An 8671-nucleotide genomic window follows, 5' to 3' on the forward strand; every position below is an offset into this window, starting at 1 on the left:
GCCCACGGGTGGCCCCAGCCACCCCGGCCAGCGGGGTGGGTGCCGAACACGCGCGTGGCTCCATCCTTTTCTGGAGGACCGGAGGCAGCCGCCTTCCAGCACCTGCTCGGGGTGGCAGCGGGGCTCCGGGGTGCCTCGAGCACCTTCCCCGAGCTCGCTGGGTACAGCCCCGCTCCTTGCTGCGGGCACGATGCTGGCTGATGCTCGCCGCAGCGGGGGCGAGACCCTGCTGGAGGCACTGGGGTCCTGCCCCGTGCAGGATGCGCTGCCTTTTTTCACGGCTGTTCACCTTCAGCTGCTTCCAAAGCCATCAGAAAGGCGCTGTTGTCTCCCTAGGGTGCTTCCCCGCTGCCTGGGGCAGGTTGCACAGGGTGCTGGGTGCTCTCCTCCTCCCCATGGTAAAGGAAGGGGGTTGCGGGGTGCTGCCCAGCCAGCCCTGCAGCAGCTCCAACCCCACCTCCACCTCCGTGTCCCCCCGTGAGCTCCCCGGGGATCTGAGGGTCCCCACAGCCCGAGCCGAGGACGTGCACCCCGCTGCAGACCCCAGCCCAGCTGCAGCAGCGCAGGGAGCAGGGGTTGCAGCAAGCACCTGCCCCCCCCTTCCCAAGAAGGAGGCTGCAGTCGAATGGAAGAGAGCGCTCCCACGTCCTTCGTGTGACGTTGGAAAGGGACAGGCCGACCCTGGGCTCACCCCAAAAACTGTGTCCCAGCCCAAAGATGTCCCCCCCCAGCGCACCTGCGCTGCCTGACCCCTGGATAATGGGAACACGGGCAGGTTGGGGTACAGCAAGGTCAGGGATGCGTACCCCGTCCCTAAATCCCGGGTCTTGGCCACACCTGGTTTGGCCCTGTTCTGGAGCATCATTTCCCAACCCGTGTCCTTGCCCGTTCCATGCTGGAGCAGAAACCTGGGGATTCGGGGTGGGACCCACTGGGCGACATCCACCCTGGCCCTGTGGGGACAGAGACGGGGCTTGGGGCCACCCCAGGGAGCCAGCATCCCCCTCGCTCACCGCTGGGCACAGGATGGGCCCCGACAGTGCTCAGGGACAAAGCCACGAGGCCGGGAGAGCGGCGTTAGCGTTTCCCGTTGGCACCAGCTCTGCTTTTCCCTTCCCCACCGCGCTCTGCAGCGAGGCTCATTGCTCCTTGCCTGGCCGACAAGCGCCTGCTGATAGCCGCCTCTCCATTAGGGCTCGGGATGGAAACCCGGAGAAGGATGTGCCGCTCGGATAAGGGATGAGGACATTAAAAAAAGGGGTTGGTTTTTTTTTCGTCTCTCCCCCCACCCTTTTTTTTTTTTTTTCCCTTTCCAGATGACAAGTCATTCTCTGCAGTGGTTTTATTGACAGTAAATCCACCAGCAGCAGCAGGGCTGCACGCGGGGAGGGATGGGGTTTCGGGCTGGAGCAGATGCGCACGTGGACGCACTTGCAAGCCCTCGATTCCCCCCGTGCAAGAAACCCCAGCGAGAGCAGCTCTGAGCCAAGCGCACTTCCCGGGGGTTTTGAGGGGCTGACGGAGACCCCAAATGTGCCGGGGCTCTTTTCCTGGGGGAGCCGGGGAGGGGGTGAGCAGCCGGAGGAAACTTCCTCGCCGCTGGCCCCCGGCCAGGAAGGATGCAGCTGCATCCTTGGAGTCGAGTGGAGCGTGGGGAGCAGAAGCGTTTCCGCGTTATTTTTCGGGGGAGCCACGTGACGGTTGTGCTGATTCCTGCAGGGAGAGGCAGCGGGGCCAGCTGAGGGCCGTGGGACTGGCAAGGAGCTAACGATTAGCACCAGGTGTTAATTGGTAACAGCAAGGCAGCGGGCACGAAGGCTTAAAGGTCGGTAGCCGAGGGTGGGCTGGGACCTGAGTGCAGGGGGGGGGGGGTGAAGAGGAGGAGGAGGTGAGCTGCTGGGGCTGTGTCCTTCCTCTGGATGCTTGGTCCCAGGACAGACCCAGTAGCCACAGCTCCCCTCATCTGGCTGTGCCTCAGGCGTGCTCGCAGATCTAATTAACAGGAAAAATGTAATCAAGGGAAGGTGCGGCACTACTGAGGCTCCCAGCGCAGGCTCCGGCAGGCAGGCACCGGGGTGTCTTGAGAACACCTCCTGAGCTCAGGCCCAGGGATAACTCGAGCCCTGGGGGGATTTCTTCCACTTCCAAGCAATGCTCGTCTCCATTCCACCGAGTGCATCTCAGTTACAGAAACAAACTTCCATCCTGCTGCTTGGAAGAGCGTCCCCAGGGCGGGAGCATCGCCGGGGCAGGGACGGGTAAGTGCTGCTCGTCCTCCCCACGGCCCGGGCTGCGTCCTGCTATCGCTCCCTCGGACGAGGCCTTGCAAATTGCTTCTTTATCTGCACCTGCCACCCAGCTACTGCACAGGAGGCAATTTAATTCCTAGCGATCTATTAAATGCTGCCTGAGCTGGAGGTGCTGGGTGCTGCTGCTTGCTTTCCCCGGGGTGTAACCTCTCCTGGGGTCACCGGCCCTGCGATCTCCGGGGCTGGCCGTGTATTTAAGGGGAGAGCTTGAATTGAAAGGCCAGCAGCGTGGCACATCACAAAGCCCTCCCTGCTTGCTGCCAGGGCCTCGAGGCAGCATTTTGGCACCCAGCTGCTTGCTGGGGGGATGCTGCTGGTGTTTGCATTGCTCTGAGCCTGGCTGGTGCAGCGTCCGGCCCTTCCCCATCCGATCAGGCCAGGAATCCTTGGGGGAGATGGGAAGATCCAAGCCCCCCTTGAACCTGGGCTGAGTGACATGTAAAACATCCTCGCAGCCGATTCCTGCTAATGGCTTGCAAATTGCTTCCATCAGCTCTGGTATTACAGATTGCTCATCTGAAATTGCTTCCAGGAGCCCATTTTGGGGCCAAACGCTTCCTAGCTTGGGGAAATAACCATCAGCATCATTAGCAACAGCAAACTATATTCAAATGAGGCACTGTGGGGCCCCACTAGGACTTCCTACATGCGCCTTCCCCACTGGTGGGCAGCTCCGGGATGAGGGCTGTTGTGTCTGCGTGGGGCTGGGCACCACTTTTCCTCGTCCCCATTCCTTTGGGCTGCTCCCCCCACATCGCTTTGCTCCAGCTCTGGACCAGGAGCGGCTTTGGTGCCTCCACGTACCTCCTGGTAGAGGTCCAGGGCTTCCTGATTCCTGAGCCCATCGCTAATTATCTGTTGGAAGCGGAAGCCTCAGCATCTCGGTGAGCCTAACGAGGCTGTTAGCAGAGCCACCTCTCGCCATCCGCTGGCTCTGGCTGGCCGGGAGCATGTCGCTGTCGCGGGTCAGGTGAACGGTGGCTGAGATAAAACCTCACGTTGCTTCTTTTGGCACCTATTCTCCCTCGCCGTTTCAATCCCAGCTGACCCTTTGAGTCCTTTCCAGAGGAAAAACCTCCACCTCGAAATCCTGAGAACCGGGCGCACGCTCGGTGGTGCGGTGGGATCGCTAAATCAAGCGCACGCCATCTCCCCAGCGGGGATGGATGCGAAGGGTTGGAGCCAGCCCGGGTCGAGCCGTGGCACTTGGAGGCTGCTTCGCTGGAGTTACCGCCGGGGTTCCCCCGAGGAGGACGTGATGCTCGCGCTCGCTGTTTCCCCGCTCCGAGCCGCCGGGTCGCTCGCCCCCGTGCCGAGCGTCGCCGCCTGATTTATGCCGTGTTGTGCCGTGCTCTCGCTCGCACCCGCTTGGCTCTCCCGGCGCGGGGAGCAGCCAGTCCATTAAACACTGAGTCATCCACAGCGGCTTTTAATTTCGTGAGGGGCAGCAGTTTGGATAATTAAAGGCCTCCGTGGCCAGAGCTGGCGGCTGCAGAGAGCAGGGCTGCCGAGGAAGGCGAGGACACCCGGCAGCACCGATTAACCGGGTGCCACCACCCTGGAGGCGAGGCCCTGGCGCAGCCGTGGCTCCTCTGCCCACGCTCCCCTCTCCGCTTGGATTTTGGGGTGGTTTTTAACCCTTTCCTGCCTTGGCGGAGGGCTTCCTTGGCCAGGTGAGTGCGATGATGCTCTGTGCTGTTTTCTGCCCGGATTAACCATGTCCTGATGGGATCTCCCGTGGGTAGATATGCTATCTGGAGGCCTTGGCTTATTAAAAGGACAAGCTGTTCGGGGAGCTGGTAATAAAGCCATGAAAGCTTTTACGAACCAGAGTTGAAGGCACTAATATCGCTGTGCTCTGCGTGGGTGAGAAATTAGACAAGAGTTCCTCCATGCTGATGGTTTTTTTTTCCTCCCCCCTATTCATCTTTCTCAACAATTATCTTTTATTTTGATATCTTTCTATTTAAACCTTCAGAACCGCGCTCAGGATAACAAGGAGGCTGAATCGCTTAACAACCAGGCACCTTGCAGCACGGGTGCAGGGGACCTGGAGACGCAGCGGGTGGTGGGGAAGGTGGCTCGGGCTCTCCTGGGGGTCTGGCTGCGGGAATTGTCCCCAGGGGTCAGGGGATGAAAGCCCCAGGGCCGTCTCCATCAGGAAAACTCCTTGCTGGCAGCCTCAGGAAGAGCTGTGCTGCTGCATCTGTGTTGCACCAGCGTTGCACGCCTGGGGCTGGATATTTGGGATTCCCTCTGGCTGTTGCTGCTCATCACCCTTGGATATGGGCGTCCCTTTTGCGCTCTGGGTTTGCTGCGGTTTTCTTACAGCCCCTGTCTCTGCTTTTCTGCCATCCCTGGAGATGGCTGAGCCGCAGCTTTCCGGAGTTGTGACCAGCACATCGCAAACCGAAGGTGGATGGAAACACTGGAAAGTTGCTGAGCTGCGTGTGCACCTTCATTAGCCCGAGCAATTAGTGTGAGGAGCATCCTGAAGCACTTTCCCTGTGCACCATCTCCACCTCGTCTGGCTCCTATCATCCTGGCTGAGTCCAGAAAAGGCTTCCTCAGCTGGGACAGACGCAGCCCAGGGCTGTTCCCTCAGACCAGAGGGTCTGAAGCTGCTCAGGAAGGACGGGACCCACATCTGGAAGTGCAGGACAGAGGCCCCACAAACTCCTGTTGCAAGGTGCTAGGTTGAGCAGAGGATCTGCGTGGTGCTTGCGGTCCTGCAGCGCTGCCCGAGGCCATCCCCCCTGGCTCCTTGCTCTCTTTTCTGCTCTGATGCACACATCAGAAGCTGAAGCCGTTTTGGAGCTACATGAGAAGAAAAACCCCACGGCGTCAGTGGCCGTGCCGGTGCTTCTGCAAATGGGTCCAGCAAGAGCAAACACGTTCCTGCCGCCCCAGCCCTCGCTGCAGTCCCAGACCACAAGTGGGTACCAGCATCAGGAGCGTGCCCACGGAGGTGAAATGCAGCATGTGCAAGGTGCAGCGCAGGGCGACTGGACCCCCTGGCTTCTCCCTGGGTGCAGATTCAGCCAGTCCCCCCTGCGCCACCCCACTTGTCCCATGCCATTTGTCCGCCTGCACTGCTCCGGCTTTGCTAGGGGCTGTTTGTCCCTGTGCCCTTGTCGCTGCCATAGCACCCGTGAGGATCATATTTTCCTTTCTTCTCTCTGACACCGGTTGCGGCCACAACAAAATTCATTAAGGAACCGCTGAGGATAGCTGGAAGGGGAGCTGGATCCCCACACCCGGGGAGTGCCGGCTCGGGCCAGTGGCACGTGCTCGCCACGGCTGCTCGCTGGAGAAGGCAGCTCGTGTGTCCCGAACGTGCAAACGCATTTTGGCAGCCTGGGCGACTGTGCAGGAGCTGAAGAGTTAACACTGCCAGCATCAAGCATCCTCCAAACAGCACCGATGGGAGCAGCGAGCCTCTCTGCTCCCTGGAAGCTGGCAAACAAATTAAAGCAATGTTGCAACGAACGCGTTTCTTTGCAGCAGAGAGGAGGAGAAGCACTGCTCAAAGGCTGAGGAGACAAAGGCAGCGCAGATGGGTGCTGGGGGACCCAGCGAGCGCCACGTGCTCTGCGCTGCTTTGCTCGGAGCTAAGCTGAGATTTGCTGCTACAGCTCAGTGACAGCGGCTGGAATAACCTGGGGAGGATTTATGGGAAGCACATCAAGGCCAAAGCGGGAACCCGGCTGCGAAGGGCTGTGGCTGACAGTTGCTCTGGTGATGCTGCTTCTCCATGTTTTGCCTCCAGACCGTTCCTCCAAGAGGAATTGGGCTGTGCAGGGAGGGAATGAAGTCTAAATACCCCAGGCGTCTGGATCAGCCCGTTGGCTTCCCCGCAGCCACCTGACACACAGCAGTCCAGCATCTCCGAAAATGAGGTCCCGTTTGGCTGCTTGTGCTCATATTTGCCTTAAAAAGAAATTAATCTGGGAGATGCAAATTCCCTGAAACAATGAAGTGAAGCTGGTGGCTGCGGTGGCCCCGGTGGAGCCAGGTTTGGTGCACGCCAAGGGGGCTGCTGGCACCAGTTTGGCGCATGCCAGCGGTGCGTGGTGCGAGGGCTGGTGGAGTTGGGCAGCTGGGACCTGAATCTGTCGTCAGAGTGCTGCCACTGGTCCCTGGCATGGCCCTGTCCTTGTCCCCCAGCCCCAGAAGTGGCTGGGGGTGGTGGTGGTGGTGTTCTTACCCTCCCCCAGGCAGCCAAGCCCATGCAAGGAGCAGATGGAGCCCATCTTGAACGTGCAGTCTCAGCAAAAGCAAAGCCAATACGCGAGTTAATTACCAGCACGTTATGTGAGAGCTGGAGATTCCCAGGAGATGGCGGGGACGAAGCAACCCCGTGCTCGCCATCCGCAGCCCTGGGAGTTGCTGGAGGGGCCGGGTGGCCTGACTGGGCACTGCGGGAGCCGAGTCTCCTCCCTGGGGGCAGCTTGCTGGCAAAAACCCTCAGCAGAAGGGAACAGAGCTCTGCAGAGATTACCAAGGTGGTATCTGTCCCTTCCCCTGCGGTTTCCCTGCCTGTGCCTGATGAGGCACGTTCATGGGGTAGCTGCAAAGTGCCAAGCAGTGTCTGCAACTCACAAGGCAGTCGTGGCTCTGACTTTGAAAATATGAATGTACCTGAGGGCATAGCGTCTCTTGCCTTTGCCTTACTGCTGAACATAATTGGGAGAGAAAGAGGAGCAGCTCCCAAACTCCCTGGTTTAAAAGCGAATTGTAACTGGGCTTGAACTGCTCGCCCTTGTGCCAGTTCCTCTGGGGCAGCTTCATGGTGTCTCCCCCGGGTGTTTGATGCCCGCCTGGTGACGTGAGGGGCTTCCCAGCCAAAATACCAGCCTGGAGGCAGGGTGCCTGGCTCTGGCCACCGGAGGACGCGGACATGCTGATTTGCCCTTGGTGCTTCCATTCTGCTCCCCATCAGCTGAACTAATGAAGTTTGGACTCGTTAAGTCCACAAATGGCTTCAAACTCGATTGCCCTGGGCTGCCTCGCAGCTCCCATCCACCCCTCCCTTTGTGTGTCTGCCTGGGAGATAAGGATGGCAGTGGCTTTAATTCCTCACTTATGCATCGACTGCCAATTCTCCTGCCCGCTCACCCTTGATAAATATTGCACAAAGATTTGGCTGCCAACGTGCTGGAGATAAAGGTCCAGTCCCGCCAGATCTCCTTCCTCGGTGCCTTTTGTCTTGTTCTGTGTCCAATTTGTTAAACAACCCACCTGCTGCAAGAGAGGCTCTTCCCATCACTGCTCCTGCTTCGGATTATTGCTGAACCTCTGAGTGAGCTCCCTCCTCCCCGCGCCCAGCCTTGGGTGGGAATTGAGGACTAAGAAAAGGCGCTGTCATTTCCAGGCCTTGAATTGTCATTGATCGGGGGATCGATAACGGAGCCTGCTTTGGCTCAGCTCTCTCCCAGGCCCAGCAGGATCCTGCTCACCGGTGTCGTGCAGGATTTGGGGATGCTCCTGTGCAGCAAACCTATAAAGGGAAGCACCAAAGGCTCTGGCAGGGCTTAGGCTTGCTAAAGATCCTCTTCGTACCCCTCTGGCCAGGCTGGATGAACGCAGTTTGGGTGCCAAGAGCGGGGCTGAGGCTGGGAGGCATCACCGGGAGCTGAGCTGCCTCTTGCCCACCCACCACGTCTGGGTTGCTGGAATTCACCCCCAATTCTGTAACCATCCAGGTGACTTTGGAGCCCCAAACTGCTACCTGGTAGTGTGCAAATACCTTATGGAGAGCGCAACGCCGATGAGAGGCGCTTGATTGTGCCGTGGTGAACGGCTGTGGTGTTCAGAGGGAGGATGCCTGGTGCTAGTGCTCTCTGAGACTCAAATTTCAGGGCTGCTGTAGATTAAAGGACAGGCAGAGGCTATTGATTGGGGTGGGGAGGGAGAAACTGAGGATGGAAAGTCTCCAGCAACCTTGTGGCTGTGTATAGATCTGGTTGGCGGCATCTGTTAGAGTTGATCTCCTCCTTTTGCGTCCTGTCAGGCAGCAGAGTGCTGCTGTCCCGAGTGTTGTCTCTCTTTTAAGACTGAATTGCAAAAGAAAACAAAACAAAACCACAATGAGTGTCAGATCTGGAAGCATTTGAACTCAAATGTAGCTTCGCTGACACGTGTCTGTTAGTCATGCTGTCCTGCTGGAAGGGCAGCTGTCCTGGGTGGCTTCAGATGCTGTGTAGCTCACAGGTGTCTGGATTCCCCAGTTTGGAGGTGGCTCTGACAATGTGGTTTGATCACTATCACTTCTAAACCCATAAGAAATGTCATCTGAAGTGCAACAAATAACCCTCTGATTATCTGCTGGATCCTAATGCTACTCCCTGGAGATAAAAGGC

Source organism: Oxyura jamaicensis, chromosome 33, assembly GCF_011077185.1.
Source record: "Oxyura jamaicensis isolate SHBP4307 breed ruddy duck chromosome 33, BPBGC_Ojam_1.0, whole genome shotgun sequence".
In the NCBI taxonomy this organism is placed as follows: Eukaryota; Metazoa; Chordata; class Aves; order Anseriformes; family Anatidae; genus Oxyura; species Oxyura jamaicensis.